This window comes from Dryas octopetala, chromosome 6 (genome assembly GCF_963921425.1).
Source record: "Dryas octopetala chromosome 6, drDryOcto1.1, whole genome shotgun sequence".
NCBI classification, from domain to species: Eukaryota; Viridiplantae; Streptophyta; class Magnoliopsida; order Rosales; family Rosaceae; genus Dryas; species Dryas octopetala.
The window spans coordinates 18,908,525-18,926,047 of NC_141371.1; the positions used below are offsets into that span (position 1 = coordinate 18,908,525).

Consider the following 17,523-nt stretch of genomic DNA (forward strand, 5'->3'; position numbering starts at 1 on the left):
AATTCAACCACCACCTCGATACTGTGGTGAGAGTATCCATTTACCTGGTAATACCACATTGGTTAGCCTCCCCAGAAGGACATTCGACTAACCAGTCCGTACTTACCCCTCCGGAGGTTTAGGGGATCGAAACCCAAGGTCACAACACGTGCCCGTTACTCTCAGGTCGTCCAAGGTATCACACAGAAAATCACACAAATATGCCATACAAAAATCATGCACATTCTCTGTGAAAGACATTTTCATATACATATAGTACGAAAATAGGCAGGAAATCCATTAACCGGGATATGGTACCTTCCCCCTACCTGCTTTACCAAAGTGTGTCCCTTGCCTGATCCCTTTCCTGTGTCTGGGTCCCACTTGTACCTGTTGGGAAACTGGAGATCCGAATCCGACGACAGCTATTAGGAACGTACTAAACGTACTCTCGGCCTTGTCTGTTAAGACCAGGTAAAATTTAGAGGTTTGGCACTAGCGTAACTTGCTAGGCTTCTCTAAATTCTTGATCCGGCATGACCCTGCTCCCCGAGGCAGACAGTCATGTCAGACCGTGTGGTTTCTAAGTTTATTTTAATTTATTGTCGAGGAGGTTGATCAGATATGAACCTTACAACGTGACCAGGTCAGTGCATGGGGAAACTGAGGGAGCTCTGGCTCAGTACCCAACGCATGTATGCTCATGGACTGACCTTAGTCATCACGTTATTTGGTTACCACTGATATGGCCTCAATATTTATTAAGTTCATTTAATAACAACAGTTAAACGGTGTTTCGTCTATAACCACCACTTAAACAACAGCAAATCAAATAAGCTGGGTTAAGGGTATACCTGTTGAAGACTTCCCACGAGCAGAGTCTCGGTACTACTAGACTTGCTAAATAATAAGATTAAAATAGCCTAATTAACAAGAGATTTATTTAACAAAATTTTAGCAGAAATTCGACAGGGATCAAGAAATTACCTATGGAGCTCAGAAATGATTTTTTTTAAAACTTCACCAAAACATAGCCTTCACACTACTAGAATTGAAGAGCTCGTCGCCACGATCGCGTAGGCGAAATCGGATCGTCGATCGGAGCTCCAGAACTCAAGATAAACTCAAAACAAAATTGAAGAAGAGAGAGAAAGGAGGAGAGAGGAGAGAGAAGCTCTCTCTTGGGAAGCGTGCGGCTGAAATGAATGAAGAACCAGCTGAGTTCACGCCACTATTTATAGGAAGAGTGAGTGAGTCAACTCGGTTGACTCATCCGAGTTGACTGGGTTGACTCAAGTCAACCGTCATAACTTTGACCAATGAGAACTTGACACGTGGCGAAGGCTTTGACACTTGGCTGCACATGCAGCCATCAGATCTTGCTGCCATGCATCGTTGGACGCTCCAGATCGTGCCACGTGGCGCGATCTGGTGTTTTTCCTATATTTCTTAACTTCAAAAATTAATTAAAAATAGCTCGGGACTCGGAAAAATACCCCGAAAAATACTACGGACTCGTATCGACTAGTACTAATTAACTATGAGGTCAAATTACCAATTTGCCCTTTAGAAAAATTTTGAAAATTTCAAGCTCCACAAACTAAGATAAAATGCTTTTAAAAATGAAATTTTGGGAAATTCATAAAATAATCTCCCGGACTCGGAATAATACGAGACTTGCTCCGTTGGGTTCGTGAGTAAAAGTACCACCTTCTAAAGGTCTAACTTGGGTCAAAACTCTAGTCAAAGTTGGTCAAACAATTAAAGCTTAAGGGAAAAATACGATTTTCCGCCAAACAAATTTCTAGAAAAATTCTAGAAATTAAAGAAAAATTCCAAAATAAATTTGGAAAATTTTGGGTCTCACATCCTCCCCTACTTAGAAAAAATCTCGTCCTCGAGATTACCTGAGTTCACTGAAGAGATGCGGGTATCTCTTCCTCATGTCGGATTCCAGTTCCCATGTCGCTTCCTCGACTCCATGGCGCTGCCACTGAACTTTTACAAGTGGTACCTTCCTATTCCTGAGTTGTTTCGTCTCGTAAGCTAAAATAGAAACAGGTCCTTCCACATAAGACACGTTTGGTTCGAGCGGTAAACCAATCCAAGGCATCACTTGAGGGATGTCAGGCACACTCTTTTTCAACTGGGACACATGGAATACGTTATGTATGTATGCTAACTGAGGCGGCAACTCCAACCTGTAAGCAACTTTCCCGACACGTTCCAAAACCTTGAACGGTCCAATATACCTGGGTGCCAACTTGCCTCGCATACCAAACCGAAATGTACCCTTCAAAGGACTAACTTTTAGAAACACCAAGTCCTCAACTTGAAATTCCAAAGGCTTCCTCCTTCGATCAGCGTACGATTTCTGCCTACTCTGGGCGGTTTCTAGTCGTTTCTTGACTATCTTGACCTTTTCGGTCGTTTCTTTAATCACTTCAGGACCTAGAACAACTCGGTCCTCAACATCGGCCCAACAGAGTGGCGAACGACATGGCCTTCCGTAAAGTGCTTCGTACGGTGCCATCTTGAGACTGCTTTGATAACTATTGTTATACACGAACTCGGCGAGCGGTAAGTACTCACTCCACTTACCTCTGAAATCTAGAACACAGGCTCGCAACATATCTTCCAGTATCTGAATAACTCTTTCAGATTGCCCATCCGTCTGCGGATGATAGGCACTGCTAAGATTCAACTGAGTGCCTAATTCAGATTGTAACTTCCGCCATAATCGAGACGTAAATCGGGGATCTCGATCGGAAACAATCGTCTTCGGAATACCATGCAATCGAACAATCCATTCGACATAGAGATCAGCAAAATAATCAACGGGTGAGTTCATCTTGACCGGCAAGAAATGAGCTGACTTCGTGAGTCTGTCCACGATAACCCAAATACCATTGTGCCCTTTTGTATTTCTCGGCAGATCGGTGATGAAATCCATAGTAACACAATCCCACTTCCACTCTGGAGTAGGTAACGGTTGCAACAATCCAGACGGCTTCTGGTGTTCGGCTTTCACTTGTTGGCAGGTCACACAGTGATTAACAAAATCAGCCACGTCTCTTTTCATACCTTTCCACCAGTATCTTCGTTTCAAATCTTGATACATTTTCGTTCCTCCAGGGTGCATAGCAAAACTGGTAGAATGAGCTTCGTTCAGAATCCGTTGTCTTGTTTCTTTCCTGTTTGGCACAACTATTCGGCCTCTGTATCTCAAACTTCCATCAGAATGTACCTTCCATTCCCCAGGTGCATCTCCTGAGTATACCTCTTTCTTTTTCTGTTGTATCTCTAGATCCTCTTCTTGTTCTTGAACTAATTCTTGCTCCAATTGGGGCTCAATCTGCATACTTGCAATCCTTCCATCATGGCGTACGTTGACTTTGTACTGATCCAAAGTCTGTAGGATCTCCCGTTCAGCCATCAATAAACTGGCTAGAGTGTTTTTCTTCCTGCTCAGTGCATCAGCTACTTTGTTGGCTTTTCCTGGATGATACTGTAATTCAAAATCATAATCTTTAAGATACTCCATCCAGCGTCGTTGTCGCAAATTCAGATCTCTCTGAGTGAATATATGCTTGAGGCTCTTGTGATCTGAGAAAACAGTGAATCGGCCTCCATACAAGTAGCATCTCCAGATTTTTAGAGCGTGTACAACAGCGGCTAACTCCAAATCATGAGTTGGATAATTCTTTTCATATTCCTTCAACTGTCTTGAGGCATAGGCTATCACTCGCCCATTCTGCATCAGTACACATCCGACTCCTATTATGGACGCGTCGGTGTAGACTTCATAAGGATCTTCATTGTTGGGTAAGACTAACACTGGGGCAGTTGTCAGTCGTTTCTTGAGCTCTTGGAATGCTTCTTCACACTTCTCGTTCCATTCAAACTTGAATCCTTTTCTGAGTAGTCGAGTCATCGGGGTAGCAATCTTGGAAAAACCTTCTACAAACCTTCTGTAATAACCTGCTAATCCAAGAAAACTACGGACTTCTGTCATGCTCTTCGGTTGTTCCCAATTCAAAACTGCTTCGATCTTCTTGGGATCAGGAGATAATCCTTTTTCTGAGATGATGTGGCCAAGGAACTGTACCTCTTTCAGCCAAAATTCACATTTTGACTTCTTGGCGTAAAGTTGCTTTTGAAGTAATGTCTGTAGAACAATTCTCAGATGCTCTTCATGCTCTTCCTTACTCTTGGAGTAAATCAGGATGTCGTCGATGAAGACAATAACAAATTTGTCCAAGTATGGACGGAATGCTCGGTTCATCAGGTCCATGAATGCGGCAGGTGCATTTGTCAATCCAAACGGCATCACAACGAACTCATAATGTCCGTATCTGGTACGAAAAGCAGTCTTTGGGACGTCTTCGTCTCGAACTCTGAGTTGATGGTAGCCGGATCTGAGATCAATCTTTGAGAAGTACTTCGCTCCACTAAGTTGATCAAATAGCTCGTCAATTCTAGGCAATGGATACTTGTTCTTTATTGTGACTTGGTTCAGCTTCCGGTAGTCTATGCAGAGTCGCAATGTTCCATCATGCTTTTTGGCGAATAGAACAGGGGCTCCCCATGGTGATATACTTTCTCTGATAAAGCCCTTCTCCTTCAAGTCGTCTAATTGCTTCTTCAGCTCCACCATCTCAGCTGGTGCCATGCGGTAGGGCGGGATTGAAATAGGTTGAGTGCCTGGTACAAGTTCAATCTTGAATTCTACTTCTCTTGTTGGTGGGATTCCGGGCAGATCTTCTGGAAAAACGTCTGGGTATTCGTCTACCACTGGTATTGGTTTATCTTCCTTCTGCTTGGCTTGTGTGGAAAGGATGAGTGAATAGCATAGCATAACTCTCTTGCTTTTGAAACAAACTCTCAGCAATGGGTTGATGGGTTGTAGCGGTTTGTGCAATCGGATGATCACCTCTTCTCTGTTACTCGTGACTACCTTCACTTTTCTTTTTTCACAATCGATATGTGCCTGATTTTCTTGTAACCAATCCATTCCTAGAATAAGGTCGTAGTAATCCATGTTCAAAGGGTATAGGTTTGCTGTCAAGACTCGGCCTTGGACTACTAGTTGGCAAGATTGGTAAATTCTATCTACCTCGGTTGTTGTTCCAATGGGTGTACTCATGTGGATGGTTTCAGCTAAAGGTTCAGCATGCAATCCTAATTTCTCAGTAAAGCTAACAGAGACAAATGAATGTGAAGCACCCGTATCAAACAAGATTCTAACTTCAGTATTAAAGAGCAGTATAGTACCGTCAAGTGGGGCTTCTTCCTGGTTAGCTCTTACTGCAAAAACTCGTCCTCCTCTAGCTGGTTATGGTCTTCCTCCGCCACCTCTTCCTTGTCCTCCACGATTGTTGGGTTGCGGTGGTGCCTGTTGCAATGGTTGAGCTCTAAATGGTTGTGGTGCAGCCTGTATCTGTGGTTGTGGCCTGGGGGCATTCTGCTGTGTTCTAGTAGGACAATCATTTCTGTAGTGACCTTCACCTCTACACTGGAAACAAATTTGAAGTCTAGTCCTCTTCCAGTTTCTTTGGTTTCGGGAGGGTCCTCCCCTCTGAAAATTTCTTCTTTTTCCTAGTCTTGTTCCCTCAGACCTCGCAATTTCCCCTTTCTGTCTAGTTGCAAGGAAATCCTGCTCCTGAGCATAAGCAGCATTGACCACATCTTTGAAAACTGTAAACCTTTGACTTGCCAAGTATTGGCGAATCCCGTTCTTCAGACCTTGCAGAAATCTGACAGTCTTTGCCTTCTCATCATTCATGGTAGATGGGACGAAACGTCCAAGTTCAGTAAACTTTCCCACGTATTCAGAAACAGTCATGTTTCCCTGCTCTAGATCCATGAATTCCTTCATCTTTGTCATCTGCAGTGGCTCGGGAAAATATCTGTCGTAGAACAATTCCCTAAATCCTTCCCAAGTCATAGTGTTAATATTTTCTCGGTGCCTAATGCATCTCCACCATCCGTCAGCTTCGCCTTCAAACACATGTGTAGCTAGCCAGATCTTGTACTCATCTGGTGCGTTAATCGACTCGAGCTTCTTCTCGATGTGCGTAACCCAATTCTCAGCTAAATCGGGTTCGGAACTTTCGTGAAACTTCATCGGCTTAGTCCTAAGGAAACGATCTAAGTACTCGCCTCGTCGCTTATCTTCACGTTCAGCGGGAGTGAGACGGTTACCAGCTTGTTGAGCAAAGAAAGCCTGCATAAATTCAGCCATTTGTTGCGGGTCGAACCGATTATTGGCATTACTGTTAGTTCGATCGAAACGGGGCGGCATCTTGTCAGCAAGACTGAAAACAAATAAGGGAATGATTGACACAAATAATAGAAGGAACAAAAGTGTTTCAAGGGAAAGACTTATCGAAGGATGTGTTTGGTTGGAAACTTCGAAGGAATCTGCTGAATCGGCTCTGGGTTGGCATATCCTGCATATTAGTAAAAATAATCTACTAACAATCTTACAAAGTTATTTATTTATTTATTTATTATTATTATTATTTTTTTTATAGGTCGTACCGCTCTGATACCACTTTTTCTGTGACGCCCCGAAACTGGGAACACCACAGCGGCACCCGTCTTAAAGATCCTGAGACTATAATACCCCTTACCCCGAGTATTATATTCCCAAGCTCTCTAAAACGAGTTAAGCCCTTTTTATTGAAGAACCCGGGTTGGATCAGAGTAGTAAAAATACAGCGAAAGAAATTACTGAAAATACCTCATATTATAAATAACAGTAAAGAGTACCAACCCGTGAGGGTTATGTGTTTCAAATACACTAACCCTAATGCTACAAAATAAAACAGTAGATAAACAGATATGTCAGGATAGTCCAACCCACGCCAGAGTAATTCAGTCTTCAACAAAGTGGTGCAACAAATTGGACTCATGGATAGCCATTGGGATATGCCACCTACGAGGATGAAAGAGAAACACCACCACAGATCCAAAGAAAGGATCTAAACTAGATAGCAAGACTGAAACTGACAAGCTGCAAGTGCCACACCCACGACCTCAATCTTGGTCTCCAACAACTGGATTATCTGCACTCACAAGAGTACAGTAGGGGGTAAGCGTCACATACGTTCATCGCTTCCCCTCGAGGGAAAATCCTGGTTAGGTTTGAAAGCAATACTCGAAGATATAGGATTTCAAGGAAAACAGTTTAAAAGCAATGCACACCCAAAAACAGGGTATCAATATCAATAATATTGTAACCAAAGCCAGTAATGATAAAGATAATTATGCCAATAATCAGTGAGTAAAGCCTTTGCATGCTCATACATCTTTTTCAGTGAAAATCCTTCCTGTCACGTGACATAGTTCAGAAACATACCTGCGACCGATCACATACAGGCCAACCACCAGTATCGGAAATTCAACCACCACCTCGATACTGTGGTGAGAGTATCCATTTACCTGGTAATACCACATTGGTTAGCCTCCCCAGAAGGACATTCGACTAACCAGTCCGTACTTACCCCTCCGGAGGTTTAGGGGATCGAAACCCAAGGTCACAACACGTGCCCGTTACTCTCAGGTCGTCCAAGGTATCACACAGAAAATCACACAAATATGCCATACAAAAATCATGCACATTCTCTGTGAAAGACATTTTCATATACATATAGTACGAAAATAGGCAGGAAATCCATTAACCGGGATATGGTACCTTCCCCCTACCTGCTTTACCAAAGTGTGTCCCTTGCCTGATCCCTTTCCTGTGTCTGGGTCCCACTTGTACCTGTTGGGAAACTGGAGATCCGAATCCGACGACAGCTATTAGGAACGTACTAAACGTACTCTCGGCCTTGTCTGTTAAGACCAGGTAAAATTTAGAGGTTTGGCACTAGCGTAACTTGCTAGGCTTCTCTAAATTCTTGATCCGGCATGACCCTGCTCCCCGAGGCAGACAGTCATGTCAGACCGTGTGGTTTCTAAGTTTATTTTAATTTATTGTCGAGGAGGTTGATCAGATATGAACCTTACAACGTGACCAGGTCAGTGCATGGGGAAACTGAGGGAGCTCTGGCTCAGTACCCAACGCATGTATGCTCATGGACTGACCTTAGTCATCACGTTATTTGGTTACCACTGATATGGCCTCAATATTTATTAAGTTCATTTAATAACAACAGTTAAACGGTGTTTCGTCTATAACCACCACTTAAACAACAGCAAATCAAATAAGCTGGGTTAAGGGTATACCTGTTGAAGACTTCCCACGAGCAGAGTCTCGGTACTACTAGACTTGCTAAATAATAAGATTAAAATAGCCTAATTAACAAGAGATTTATTTAACAAAATTTTAGCAGAAATTCGACAGGGATCAAGAAATTACCTATGGAGCTCAGAAATGATTTTTTTTAAAACTTCACCAAAACATAGCCTTCACACTACTAGAATTGAAGAGCTCGTCGCCACGATCGCGTAGGCGAAATCGGATCGTCGATCGGAGCTCCAGAACTCAAGATAAACTCAAAACAAAATTGAAGAAGAGAGAGAAAGGAGGAGAGAGGAGAGAGAAGCTCTCTCTTGGGAAGCGTGCGGCTGAAATGAATGAAGACCCAGCTGAGTTCACGCCACTATTTATAGGAAGAGTGAGTGAGTCAACTCGGTTGACTCATCCGAGTTGACTGGGTTGACTCAAGTCAACCGTCATAACTTTGACCAATGAGAACTTGACACGTGGCGAAGGCTTTGACACTTGGCTGCACATGCAGCCATCAGATCTTGCTGCCATGCATCGTTGGACGCTCCAGATCGTGCCACGTGGCGCGATCTGGTGTTTTTCCTATTTTATTTTTCTTTTTCCTATATTTCTTAACTTCAAAAATTAATTAAAAATAGCTCGGGACTCGGAAAAATACCCCGAAAAATACTACGGACTCGTATCGACTAGTACTAATTAACTATGAGGTCAAATTACCAATTTGCCCTTTAGAAAAATTTTGAAAATTTCAAGCTCCACAAACTAAGATAAAATGCTTTTAAAAATGAAATTTTGGGAAATTCATAAAATAATCTCCCGGACTCGGAATAATACGAGACTTGCTCCGTTGGGTTCGTGAGTAAAAGTACCACCTTCTAAAGGTCTAACTTGGGTCAAAACTCTAGTCAAAGTTGGTCAAACAATTAAAGCTTAAGGGAAAAATACGATTTTCCGCCAAACAAATTTCTAGAAAAATTCTAGAAATTAAAGAAAAATTCCAAAATAAATTTGGAAAATTTTGGGTCTCACAAAGGTGAAGAACTTTTCCTCTACCTTTCTGTCTCTGACTCGGCTCTTAGTTCAGTTCTAGTGAGAGAGATCGGCGGTGTACAACACCCCGTCTTCTATACGAGCCGAGCCCTCGCCGATGCCGAGACCAGGTATCCAAAATTCGAGAAGATGGCTCTCGCCCTGGTTAGCTCGGCTCGGAAATTAAGGCCCTACTTCCAGGCTCATTCCATCGTTGTCTTGACGGACCAGCCGCTCAGACAAATCCTGGCAAAACCAGAGACTTCGGGTCGGCTCATCAAGTGGTCAATCGAGCTCGGCGAGTTTGACATCATCTACCGTCCCAGGACGGCCATCAAAGGTCAGGCCATGTCGGACTTCATCTGTGAGTCGACCACCTCGACGGAGGATCCACCGCGCACCGACGCTATGCCAACGGCGTCCGATCCGAACACAATCGGCGAACACGACCAGGTTGATCTCCTCACCTGGACCCTCTATGTGGACGGATCTTCCAACGCCATGGGAAGCGGAGCCGGGCTTGTTCTGATTTCCCCAGAACAAGTTGTGATGGAGTATGCTCTTCGCTTCAGATTTCAAGCATCCAACAATGAAGCAGAGTATGAGGCACTCATCGCCGGGCTCAGATTGGCAAAGAAGCTTGGCGCCACCAAACTAAACATCTTCAGCGACTCCCAACTAATCGTCAATCAGATATTGGGAGAGTATGAGACTCGGGAGCCCAGCATGACTGCCTATCTCGAGAAGACCCGTTTGCTGCTCGGGAACTTCCGCGAATACAAAATATCCCAAATCCCGAGGGCAGAAAACTGCAGGGCAGACGCCTTGGCGCGCCTGGCTTCGGCCACAGACACCGGATCCGCTAGGCACGTTCCAGTTGAAATCCTGGACAGACCTAGCACCGCCGAAAACGAAGTCACCGTCATGCAGACCGAAGCCGAGCCGAACTGGATGACGCCGATCATCAACTACTTGGTCTCCGGGATCCTTCCCCCAGAAAGGGACAAGGCACGTCTCATCAAGACGAGGTCGGCTCGGTTCAGCATGATCAACGGTCAGCTCTACAAAAGGAGTTTCTCCCTGCCCTACTTGCGGTGCGTCACTCCCCAAGAAGGTCAGGATGTGCTGAGAGAAATCCACGAGGGGATATGCGGAAACCACTCTGGAGGAAGAGCCCTTGCCTACAAGACGATCAGACAGGGTTACTTCTGGCCAACGCTGAACAAAGACGCAGATCATCTCTCTCGCGCTTGTCTCAGATGCCAGCAATTTGCCGCGGTCCCCCATCGACCTCCCCAGGTTCTGACCTCCATATCCAATCCTTGTCCGTTCGCGCAATGGGGACTCGATCTGATCGGTCCTATGCCGAAGGCGAAAGGGCAAGTCATTATGGCCGTAGTAGCAGTCGACTACTTCACCAAATGGGCCGAGGCCGAGCCCCTAGCCACAACCACAGCCGAACGAATGGAGACCTTCGTCTGGAAGAACATCATTTGCCGGTTCGGCATGCCGCACACCATCATTGCGGACAATGGCAAACAGTTCGACTGCAAGAAGTTCAGGAGTTTTTGTTCACGTCTGAACATCAACTTGCGCTTCACCGCGCCTTACCATCCGCAGTCGAACGGACAGGTCGAGGCCATCAACAAGATCATCAAGAAGACACTCAAGACTAAGCTTGATAATGCCAAGGGGAATTGGCCTGAACTCTTGCCAGAGGTGCTTTGGTCTTATCGAACTTCCTATCGCAACTCGACGAAGGAAACACCCTATGCATTGGCGTTCGGAACTGACGCCGTCGTCCCGGTCGAAATGGGGACTCCTTCATTCCGGACCGGCACATACAATCCCGAGATCAATGACACCGGACTTCGGCTCGGCCTGGACATGATCGAGGAGAGGCGAACCGACGCAAATCTCTGCCGAGCCGCTTACCAGCAGAGGGTAGCCAAATACTACAATCAGAGGGTCAGACCCAGAAGCTTCAGATTGGGCAGTCTCGTCATGAAGAAGAATCCCCTTGCCATCAAGGAGAGTTCGTTCGATCCGAACTGGACCGGACCATACAGAATCACAGGCATAGTCAAGCCTGGCACTTACAACTTGGCCACTCTGGCTGGGAAGCCTCTCAAGCATAGCTGGAACGCTGAACACTTGAAGACTTATTACCAGTAAAATGTAGTTAGGATCGGAGACTGTCCGACCTAACACCCATTCCAATCAATGAAGAGATGAACACATTTTGACTCATTTCTTCTTATTTTTCGAAGCGAACACTGGGGACTCTACTCCTATACACTTTCAACAAAGAGGAAAGATCTAAGTGTTCCCTCCGAAAAAAGTAACAAACCCATGTGCCGAGCCGAAGTGCCATTTTCGGCCCGACGCTCGGTACATTACAGACTCATCAGGTCTATAAACTCATGTGTCGAGCGGGCGCGCCATTTCCGGCCCGATGCTCGGCATATTACAGACTCATCAGGTCTATAAACTCATGTGTCGAGCGGGCGCGCCATTTCCGGCCCGATGCTCGGCATATTACAGACTCATCAGGTCTATAAACTCCCGTGCCGAGCTAGCGCGCCACTTTCGACCCAATGCTCGGCATGGTACAGACTTATCAGGTCTATAAAAATCCCTGTCTGAGCCGAAGTGACTTCCTACAGTCCTAACGTTCAACAGGATATTTCTAAAAGAAAAATATACACTCCAATCGAAACCTTCATCGTGCATGCCGAGCCGATCTGAAAGTAGGTTTGAATATTTTTCTCAAAAAACTGCATTCCTAAATATCTCAATGGGTATGCCGAGCCCATCCGGGATCACTAGGGTTTTAAATTCTTACTTATCTTGGGTATACTTATAAAGCTGACCCTAAGACAAGTTCTAATTTATCATTACCATTCATTTTCATTGCGATCGGCATGTCGAGCCGATCCCAGAATGTCTTGGTTTTTATTATTGTCACTTTTATCACTTTCATGTGTTATTGGTTATGTCTTTAGCTTAATTTCCGAGCTGAACTGATAATAACTTGACTCATAAAGAAAATACTGATAAAATAAATAACATAAAACCAAATACAAATTGTTCCAAAAACAATTAAACCCGAGCCACACTTCGGCTCGGGAACAAAAAACAAAAACAAGATAACATAAAAAACAATATGCAGCTCATGCAGATCGTTCGGCAGGGCCCTCCAGGATCGGCTCGATGGACTCCTCGGGCGTCTCCTCACCGAGCTGCACCACCTCAACCCCGCCGATCTGTATCTCAGCGTTGGGATCGGATTCGGGGGCCGGGGGGATCGGGGTCGGCTCGTACGCGGGCAGTGGAGGATCTTCCGGAGTCGGCTCGGCTTCAGCGGGGACTTGGCGATCGGGAGGAGGAAGCTCGTCCTGGTGACTCCCCTGGGTATCCTCCCCCTCGTCATCGGACTCGCCAAGGAATGAGACATCCCAGTCCGGCCTCTTCGACTTGATCTCGTCCAGAAGCTCCTTATACCCCTCGAAGTGGGCATCGGCAAGTGCCTGGGCGCTCGGCATTTCAGCTCGACGTCGGAGCTCGGCATTTTCGACCCTCCGTTCGGCCGCCTCGACGTCTCGCTGGAGATCGCCGACATAGTGCCTCAAGTCAGCCACATTTTGCTCCGAGGACGCGAGCTCCTTGCCGAGCCGAGCGACCTCCTCCTCCTTCCTGGCCAGCCTGGACTGCAGACCCTCCGACCGTTCGCGCTCGGCATTGACCGTCCGCTCGACCTCGGCCAGCTTCTCTTTTAGCTCCAGGATTCGTGCCTGAAACCTCTCCAGTTTCGCCTCGGCATCGACGGCGGCCTTAGCAGCTTCGAACTGCCTCATGGCAAGCTGCAAAAGAAACATATCTGTTACTAATCCGAACCGAGCGGATAGACAAAATCCGAAGTAAAAAAGACTTACCATCATAGCCTGGCGGGATGTGATCAAAGCCTGGTGGCTGAAGCCCGGCTCGCCATGACCGGTCCACAGCCCCTCCAGCGCCTTCGGCGTCATCACACGCTTAAAGCCCGTGACGAACGGCTCGAGGCAAGGGTCTACCTCCACCGCCTTCAGGGGCCCCGACCCGGACGCCTCGGCACCAGAACCGCTGGGCCCGGCCCGAGCTCTCTTCTCCACCGGGGCCTCGGCCTGGGGAGCTTTCCTTTTCTCTGCCTGCCGAGTCGGTCTCGGCGCAGGAGATCTAGGCTGAGCTGCCGCTGGGGCTGGGGCCTGGACCGGCTCGGCAGGGGCCCGCCCCGCGGCCCTCCTCTGGACGCTCCGAGCAGCCTTCCTCCTCAGGCGAGCCTCCAGTTCGGTGGGCGCCATTCCCCTTTCCGCCCTAGGATTCCACCTGGGTACAAACCAGGAGATCCCGCTCTGTTTGATCTGGGTTTCCCCGAGCAGAAACTTGGTTGACAAGTACTCTGCTGGTGAGTCCCTGATCGCGGCGATCTGGTCCTTGAGCTCACCTCGGAGTTTATACTTGCCCCAGCTGACTGCAAAGACGAAGCCAAAAAGAGTTAGACAAAGAAAAAATACAATTATTACAAGACGTAAGCAAATTGTCCTCGGATCGGCCCCAAACTCCCAATGCCCACCTGGAATCCTAAAGGCTCTGGGAACCCGAGCCGAAGTCATTCTGTTCGGATCGGCGAACTCCCAATCCCCAGAGACAAAGAAGTATCTTTTCTTCCATGTCTTCTGGGAAGAGGGATTCCCACCGAAGAGTGGCCCCGAGTACGCTTGAAGGTTGTAGAATCCGAGCTCGCTCTGCTTCGACCTCAGCGCGTAATTACAGAACAGGATATCCTTGTGTGGCACACACTTGTGCACTTTGTGCCACAAGATGTGCATAGACAGGATGATCCTGTATACGTTCGGGTTCAGCTGGTGTGGCGCCGCGCCGATCGTGGCGAGCCAATCCTGCAGGAAGGCATGCAGGGGAAGCCGAACCCCATTCTCAAACATCTCCGGGTACATGGTCACCCATCCTATCGGGGGTCGGCTCGGCTTCTCCCCCTCGACTGGCAACCTCATCAACACGGAGTCGGGAACTGAGTACCTGTCCCTCAAGTCCCGGAGATGATACTCGGTCATCTCATTGGGGATCTGATCGGCCTTCCACGCCAATTCCTCGTAGAAGTCCGGGTCGATCGGACTCCCCGTCACCCCCTGGGCCGAGGTCGACGCCTCATGACCCCTGTCTCTTTCATCCGAGCCTGAGGTGAGTCTGCTCGGGATGGTGGCGATCGGCTCGACGTCAAGAGGCTCTTTGTCGCCTCCTTCGGCCGTCCCTTGTTCCCAATCGGAACTCAGTATCTCGGGATTCTCTTGGTCTCCTCGGGCTCGGCGCTCACCACCTGGGTTGCGATTCAATGCCGAGCCGGCCTCGTCCAACTCTTCGGACAACCCATCCCAACTCGCCTCACCCGCAAGTGGACTTCGGCTCGGTTCGGCCTCGTCCGCAGAAGGGCTTCGGCTCAGATCGGCCTCACTATCTCCTTCAAACGCCTCTCCAGAGCCGAGCCGACCACTCGAGTCGGATCCAGACATCACTAACAGTTTTCTCTTTTTCTCTCTCTTTGCTTTTTGGATCAAAAGGTGTCCTTTTTCAAGAACACCAAGAACAAACCCAGAAAAACCCGAAAAACACAAAAAACTCAAGAATGGACAGAATCACTTACTGGTTTTTGTCCGGCCAATCTCTCCACCCCTCACACACTCGGAATGGCTTCGTCTATGGTTACGCTTGCCCGAAACCGTGACCGAACTGCTGCACTGACGACGGAGATAGGAGGAGATTCACGACGGAGGAGGGAAGAGTTTACAGAGAGAGAGTGGGAGTTCTGAAAAGGTTGGAAAGTGAGAGGGAAGAGAGAGAAAAGCATGATTTATACCCCCATGCAAACTGATCTCAGCCCTTCATTTCTGGCGCTTCACATGCCAGATCTTGACACCTGTCAAGCATTCAAAAATTCCCATAACGAGGTGACCCTTACGTTCCCCCATGCAGAAATCAAACGTCCCTTCACCTGCCCCTGAGATATTTTGGCCAATCACAAGTCGTCATGTGTTCGGATCTTCGAGAACATGGACTTGTAGGTCGGGCTCGGATCAAAACAAAGTGCTATCTTTGGGAAGATCCTTACATCTCAACTTCCAATCCACCACTGTCTGCTCGGATCGGAAGTTGGGGGACTCCTGTTTGTGGGAAAATCCACATCGATCCGAATAGTCAATCACAGCTCGACACGTGGTTGGTCAACATCCACCTCGGAGTTGACTCTCAGTGGTCAAACTTTGACCCCTACGTCATCATCACTCAGCATCGCCTCTGCCAGCTCGGACCGGATCTCCACACCGGGCCCTCCATGTTTGGTCCGAGCCGAACCGATGATCTTCTAAGGGATCGAGTGTCCATCTCCCCACAATCATCCCGGGTTCGGCTCGGCTCGGCACAGGAGATGGTCTCCTTCGAGTTCTGGCGTCGACCAGTTAGGGCTCGGGAAGACCCCAATCTATGGGACCGGCTCGGCCTGGAATCCCATATCCGATCCCGACCACACATGGATTTCGTGTCTTCGCATGAGAACATGCGTTCGTATCGGCTCGGCTCGGCTCTCCGCCGCCATTCCCAGGAAGATCACGCTGGGACGAACCGCCTCACTTGAATGCACCTGACACAATCTTCTGACAGATAGAATATCAGGCTTGCATTCATGACTACTGGAGCAGTCTGCCCTGAACCTTCCAACCTTGCATTTAATGGGGCATTCAATGCAGCATTGAATGCTGAGGAAGCAAGCAGCTGAGCATGCGACTAGGTCTGACCAGGTGCGTGGGTCTCTGGCAACCATTCATCCACATGCAGGTATCTTACTCATTAAGGTTTCCTTTGCTTATATATATCAACCCATAGGTGCAAAAACCACTACTACGCATCTACACACAAAAAACACTTACACAAAATTTCCACTCACCAAAGAGTTTACCCAACTTGCTGAGAATAACCCAGAACATTTGCCTTGTTCTTCCTATTCTCCCAAGTTCATCCTCTTTTCTTCCTCATCCACCATCAGACACCATCGCTGATTTCATCATCGGAGTGTGTTTGGCTGGTACCACACCGGTCCATCTCCTCTGATATTGTTTCTTTTGTAGGAAGATCTCAACCAGCATCCACTTCATCATCCAGCAAAGCACCTGATCAGCCAGATCAGCTTATCTAAGTTGTTGCATCTACCTTACGAGAATTTGCATCAACAAGAAAGATATATAATCCAAGTGGTACACTTTTTATCCAAAAATTTAAATTTCTCTAGGTGAAGGCTTCATTTACTTGGGTGAAAAGAAAAATCAGGAGAAATAATGTCAATGTGCATTGTTTGTGAAGGCTCACATCTTTCGGCCCAGCATGTTGCATCGACAATAGCCCAAACTTAACCACTTAACTCAATACAGAGTCAAGGAAAAACCCAGTAGATCCTCCAAGTGTGAGGTTTTATCTCATAACGTATCAGTGCAACTTAGAAAAATATTCCACTTAATATATGTATAACGGACAATGATAATAAACATGAAATAATAATAGAGTAAATTGTGACTGAAAGCCCTTGCTGTAGAAGGCCAATTATGATTCTATATATAGTGTTCATGTACATCAGTAAGTTACAACTGAAAATCAAAATACAACCCTTGAATCATGAAGGATTAGATGAGGCACATGAGTTTGAATTCCGAATATGAATTGTTATTCAAACCTTGAATAATTTGAATTTGAAAATGTGCTTGAATTTGAACTTGAGGTAGGTAATTATGTTCTTTGTTTATCATGCCTATGCAAGTTCACAGGCCATGGACAGACTGGGAGCTTTGACACCAGAAACTTGAAGCACGCAGAGGAAAGTTCATTAGTAAAGATGTCAGCAACCGTTGTGTTTTGGCTCGCAATTGAGGATGTTTGTGTTGGAAATATGTCCTAAACAATGACATTGGTTAACCAAAGCGGTTTGGTTGAAGTGACTCAAGAGATATTTCAATTATTGTGTATTACACATTAATAGGGTGCAAGCATTATTCACTACACTGGAACTCTAGGATCATCGTGTAAGTGAATGAATGCGTCCATGAAAATCTAATAAAAGAAACACGATGAGCTCGGAGGCCATTGAGACTCATGTTATCGGATAATTAGGTTCCTAAATGTTCCTAGTTGATGAAGGGAATGCTAATTGGATATTAACATTCTAATAAGTCAAGACT

At 46.6% G+C, this 17,523-nt stretch overlaps 2 long non-coding RNA genes across 2 annotated transcripts; both read right to left on the reverse strand.

Moving 5' to 3' along the window:
* Positions 1-308: 308 nt before the first annotated feature.
* On the reverse strand, positions 309-1,094 carry LOC147283050 (uncharacterized). The gene is made up of 3 exons (XR_015123109.1): positions 967-1,094; positions 834-879; positions 309-380 (listed from the first exon to the last, which is right to left on the reverse strand). It is a non-coding gene; the product is annotated as an uncharacterized LOC147283050 (long non-coding RNA).
* Positions 1,095-7,689: 6,595 nt separating this feature from the next.
* On the reverse strand, positions 7,690-8,475 carry LOC147283051 (uncharacterized). Its single transcript, XR_015123117.1, has 3 exons — positions 8,348-8,475; positions 8,215-8,260; positions 7,690-7,761 (listed from the first exon to the last, which is right to left on the reverse strand). It is a non-coding gene; the product is annotated as an uncharacterized LOC147283051 (long non-coding RNA).
* Positions 8,476-17,523: the final 9,048 nt, after the last annotated feature.